This window comes from Teleopsis dalmanni, unplaced genomic scaffold (assembly GCF_002237135.1).
Source record: "Teleopsis dalmanni isolate 2A unplaced genomic scaffold, ASM223713v2 unscaffolded_contig_0632, whole genome shotgun sequence".
In the NCBI taxonomy this organism is placed as follows: domain Eukaryota; kingdom Metazoa; phylum Arthropoda; class Insecta; order Diptera; family Diopsidae; genus Teleopsis; species Teleopsis dalmanni.
In genome coordinates this window covers 6,266-12,429 of record NW_024032014.1, presented here as the reverse complement: position 1 = coordinate 12,429, position 6,164 = coordinate 6,266, and the positions used below count along the sequence as shown (strand labels likewise).

General features: G+C 24.4%; 1 pseudogene; it reads right to left on the bottom strand.

The window, feature by feature from the left end:
• Window positions 1-4: 4 nt before the first annotated feature.
• Window positions 5-782, bottom strand: LOC119663601 (annotated as a pseudogene).
• Window positions 783-6,164: the final 5,382 nt, after the last annotated feature.

Sequence of the window (6,164 nt, the reverse complement as noted above, 5' to 3'; positions counted from 1 at the left end):
AATTTTAACCAATTATAAGAACATTATAAGGAGTAGCAGTAATTCGTGGACCTTCCATAGTAAAAACAGGTGATATATATTTCATTGATTGTTCCCATTTTTTATAACGCATTTCTTGACCATTTGACCAACCTATGGCAGCTAATAAAACAAGAAAAAAGTAGAAAGCACTCAAAAAAAAATGTTCATATCTTAAATACCATTTGAAGTAGGCGGTACTTTCAAATTACTGCCATCAATAGCTCCGGTTTTTGTCTCAGTATTTTGCTGTTTGTTATCATCTAAATTTTGTTGCCCATTTATAGCTTTTTGTAAACATTTAACAACGTGTACCCCAGTACGAGGACGTCCACAACGGCATTTAGCAATCAATGAATTGTACATATCCTTAGATACGAAATATGAATCACCCTCGCCTTTGTACTCGTAAGGACATTGAACTGAGTTCAATAAGAAGAAATAGTGGTATTAGATCCCAATTGTTTTATAATTTTTCCAATAATTACCTTTAATAGTATTTTTTATTTCATTATTCATCTCATTCTGATTACAAACTTTATAGAACTTAGTTGCATTCAGTTCGCCCCACTTTTTTGGATAATTACGTCGTGCTCTATTTTCTAGTTGCACTTGTTCCTTACTGTATCAGAAATGTAAAATATTTATTTATATTATTTAATAATATTTATAGCCTTACAGTATTTCCGTTTGCAAACAAGGATTCATTTTTTAACACCTTTTTTGGTTTTTTTTTTTGACAAATATAATCAATTGTCTTCAGATCTCATAATTATACTCATAACTAAAGTACTAGGGACATTGTTTATTTCAGTTAAATTAGCAACTAAAAACTTTATTTGGTTGTCAAAGGAACTACGACTGCCTTAATTTGTTTTTTTTTTTATTTAATTTAAAAAATAATCATGGGTGTACTTAAGAGGGGAATACTATATGTACGTGGAAAAAAAATTGGTTTTAATAATATTTTTAATTCATATTTTATTTTATTTCATTTTTTTGTGTTTTTTTTTAAAGTGATATTTCATAATAGAAGAACTCTCCAGTAGGATGGGCCCATCTATGTTAGTAGAAAGCACACTCTAACCTACCATGAATGGTAGAATTTGGAGAGGATTGGAATAAAGTAGTAGAGATGGAAAATTGTATGTAGGAATGATAATAAAGACATTGAATCTCACCCGTACTAAGCCAAAAGGCTTCGTTACATCAAGGAGATGGATCCAAAAACGAATTAAACTACAATCTCAATATATTATATAAATTTTAATATTTTTTCGTACAATTTTGGTATTCATTAGATCTACACTTCTAGTCCAACAGTTACGATTAATTTAAAATTAATTGAGAAAATGTATATATAATAGTTGCACTATGACAGGATTTCTTTATATTAATTTTAATATATGTTATATATTGACATCAAAAAAATTTTTTTTATGAAGAACTTATTATATTTTTTTTATATATATTCGCAGGTCAACAAATATGAAAACTGATGTCATTGAGATATAAATTAGTGCAACTTTTTTTCCTTATATGACACAATTGTTAAAATTGTAATCTATCTTATTCCTATAAGATTTATGGATGGAATTGTTTATGCTAAACACTGAGATTTTGTGTTCTATGAAAAAAACAAAAAAAAATCTTATCAACTTGACAACTAGTTTACTAGTATAGCCAAAACATATATCAACGATATATAATGCTGGACATTATAATGTACATGTTATAATGACATTATAATTCCATAAATCTTTCTGATGTCAAAATTCTACATAGGAGATGCATATTCAAATTTAAAGAAACGAAAGTATAAACGTTCTTTAAGGACTTAAAGAAAATAAAACATTCAATTTCGTTCTCAAAAATCCAACATACATGGATTGATCAAATGGTCCAATATATAATACTCCATGTAGAATCAAAGGAGTCAAGGTATACACCATATGTTCGTTGATATATTGATATAAGAAAAAAAAAAATTATTGTTTCGGAGTCCTGGATGATACAAGTATGAATAAAAAAAAATTCGATTTTCATTGTTAGAATAAGAGTAGGATTTAGCGACAATGTACAGGAAGGAGCTACGATACTCTCATGCTAAAGATGTAAGGATGATGGATATTAAGCTGGAAGAGCAAAAAATGCAAATTTCTACTAAAGTATTGAATTGAATTTCTTCGAAAGCTATGTGCTATACGTTATATGTACATGTGATTTAATATTATATACATATATATATTCTATTTTATTGCTTCCTTGAAAAAGGATGCTCTTATAAAGCTTTGTAATTCAATTGTAATGAAAATGATTTACAAAATGGCTCAGAATGTCGACATAACATTTTTATATAAATTATTATTTATATATTATTAAAATAATATAATTTTTATTTAATTGAGAATAAAGAATAATTTTAATATAAAAAGTATCTATTTTATTATATTATTTTTAAATTATTTATTAACTAATTAGTTACATTTTCGTTAGATATAAAGATATATAAAAATTGAAAATTTTATATGTATGGGTTAGACAATATAATATAGTCAACTAATTTTATTAATATTCAAACTGTATCCACTTGAAATTTATCAAAAATTCTAGTTAAAAGTGTTTATAATAGTTCATAAACCGGTAACCTACAATTGTTTATAGTACCGAGCGCTCCCAAATCGTTGGTCACCTGGTGCTTTTACCGAAGATGCGGACGTCCTCTACCACGTTTTCCATCTACATTTACCAAATTAAACACCTTTCTAGCCGGAGCACTTTCTTTCATTCGCACGACATGACCAAGCCAGCAAAGCCGCTGAATTTTTTTTGCGCTTAACTATGTCAATGTCGCGGTATATCTCATGTATGAGCTATACTTCTTGTATTCGCTGTGTTTTAAATAATTTTAGATTTAGATAATGATTTCAAGAAAAGTTTTACTAACCCATTCTCCAATAATACGATAATTTTTTATCAATTGCTAAATATGTAAGAAATATTCCCTATAGACCGAAGAAAAAGTATTCGACATTTTTTAAAATCGTATTTTATGAATTTAAATATTCATTGTAGGATTTAAATTTTAATCATAATAAATAAAAACATTTTTTTTTAATTTTTTAGTATAATTTTTGTTTTTATTTCAGCTTGAATTGAAAGCAACTTTCAACTCTTTTTGATGAGTTTATTTATTAATTTATAATCTAACTTAGTTCAAGTATAGTTTAATAGATATATAAACATATAAGTATGTATATGTATATATATATATATATGCATATATATTAATATACATAATTATGTATATATGTATATAAATATTTTTTTTAATTTAAATTTTTGACAACAACATTTATATGTATTTGACTTTTTTCTAATAAGAGTTGAAAGAAAAAAATTTTGCTAATGTATTTTTAACTTTAATTAATAATTAAAATGTTAAATACTTTGGGTTTTTAATAATTAATTAATTTATTCATATCATTTGTTTTTTTTTTTTTTTGAAAAAATCACATTTAATGAATCAAATTTAATAATAATATTTTTTAATTTTTGAAGGTGATTTATTTGCATAAATTAAAAATTGACAACTTAATTTTTATTAATTTTAATATATTTCATTTTAAATAAATATATAATATATTTTCTTAAATATATGTATGTTTTATATATAATTTAATGTTTCGGACTAATACAAATATGATGAAGACTTTATTTTCTAAATGACAACAAAACGATTGTTTTCCATGTTTTTGTTTATATTTTTTTCATTTAGAATATTTGAATTAGAATTTGAATTTATACTTAAAACAATTATTATTAATAAAATATAACTAATTGCATTTTTTGATTTATTATTGTTGCTTTTTTCTAATTTTAAAATTAAATAAATAATCAGAATTGCCAATTTGGTATAATTAATAAATAAATTGATATATATATATGTATAGTTTTTAGTTTACAAATATTTACAGAATTAATGGAATTTATATTGTAAGCCTAAAATTAAAAATATTTTTAAATTTATAAATATATTTAAACATATATATATAAATACATAAATAAAATTATATATATATTTAGATGTATGTAGAAATAATATATTTTTCTCTCTATATAATATGTTATATTGTTTTATGAATTTTTTTTTTAACAATATATCAGTCGACGGTTTAAATTTTATCTTTCATATGCATTGAGTGATGTCAGTTTGGATTTTCATTTGTAGCGTCCAAAATTTTGTTATTCATCAAGCAAACATTTTGTTTACGAATTAAGACACAGTGTTTAGTCTTCGCTTGTGAGCAAAATGTTCACTTGGTGAATATTAGGCTTAACGTTGCTACTGTTTGCAAAAAACTGCATACTCCGTTTTAAGCTAATTTACCAAAATATATTATAATAAATTGAAATTAAAATTTTCATTTAATGATTGTATGAAGTAAATATACTTAATTGTTTAAAATCGTTTTAGATTTAAATTATATTTGTATATATGTATTTATTTTTGACATTAGATTTGTTGCTTTTAATTTCTATAACCAATCTTTAATTATTAAATTGATTGCATTAATATTTTTCCTTTTTCTATTTTAATTTCTTTTTAGAGGTAGTTTAACATAGACTTAATTAATTAGTCAAATAATTATACAAATTTAATTTAATTAAATTTTTAATTCTGTTGTTCTAATTGTTTTTATAAATTAAATTGAAATCAAATTTCAATTGAATTAATTTTAAATGGTAGTTAAATGAAAATTCGATTTAAATTCTTTTATAATTGATTCGAAGTTAAACTCAATAAATATATTTTTATTATAAGTTCTTTTTTTTTTTTTTTAAAAATTAATATTATTTGATTATAATTTGCTTTTTTAATTGCAAATTTTTAATAATATTCAGGCTGCGTTTGAAGAATGCTTCGATACTAGTTGAAAAAGCAACTAATTGAGGGATGTTTATGGGTTAGAAAAACTTGAACTAGTTAATAAACAAAAACTAAATTTTAAAAAACACAGAACTAGTTGAAATCATAGTTATATGAAACGAATTAAATTAATTAAAAAAAATAATAACGCTTAAGAACCATTGACTTGCGACGATTATACAGTATCACCCACCAATCGTTAAATTTTAAACTAGTACTTTAATTGATATTCGAGTGAATCGAAGTCTTCGGTATTTGGGTAGTCTTGTATGTTGTCTAGGAGTTGGGTCGACCATATAGAATTGTTCGAAAATATTTAAAGTCGGTTTTTTTAGGATTTTAACTTTCGAATTTCGGCAAATTTGCTTTTACCTTCATCAGGAGAATTCCTAATATTTCTTCGAAGTTGTTTTAACATCATATTATGTTCAGTATTACCTATTATAAGATTTTGTCTAAAACAAAATAAAAAAAATAGGAAAAAGTAAGCAGATGAGACTTCGACTGACTCAAATATTTTCAGGCATCTTGAACATTTTCAAATATTGTAATTGATTAATCCAAAATTCTTTAATCCAACATTCTAAGTCGAATGTACTTAAACCCAAAAAATTTAAAGCACCATTCTTAACCGCTGCTAAGACACGTGAGAATGACATTATTTACAATAACAATTAACCAAATAAAAGTATTTGAAAACCATAACTAGTTAAGTGATACAAACTAGTTAAATGATACAAACTAGTTGAAAAATAATATATGTTAAAGGAGCACATATATTCGACATCGGTCGAAGAGGTAACTCTATTGATGTTACAAAATTTAAACGTATCTAATTTAAGTATCTAATTTGTTTGAAGATGTAAGATTAAAAAGGAACCTATGCAAATACCAAATCTCTAAGATAGTTAAGGATTATACACATAATTCTTCTGAACTAAAAGCTTTCATACTATAAAGTTCAGACGTTCAATATCATGAAGCTATGCAGTTTTAAATTTTTAAATTTTATAGTAGAAAAGTAATGTGCAATGAAGAAAATCTGTTACAGAAGCATGAATAAATTAAAAAGCAACTACGTGGGTGAAATGGGGTATATAGAGAGGTCCGTAGAGATCAAATAAATAAGTATATTTTGCTGGTATCAGCGAATAGGTAATTGAAACGAGCCTTAGAACAGATGTGTGAACCATATCAATAAGAGGTGTAATTGGTC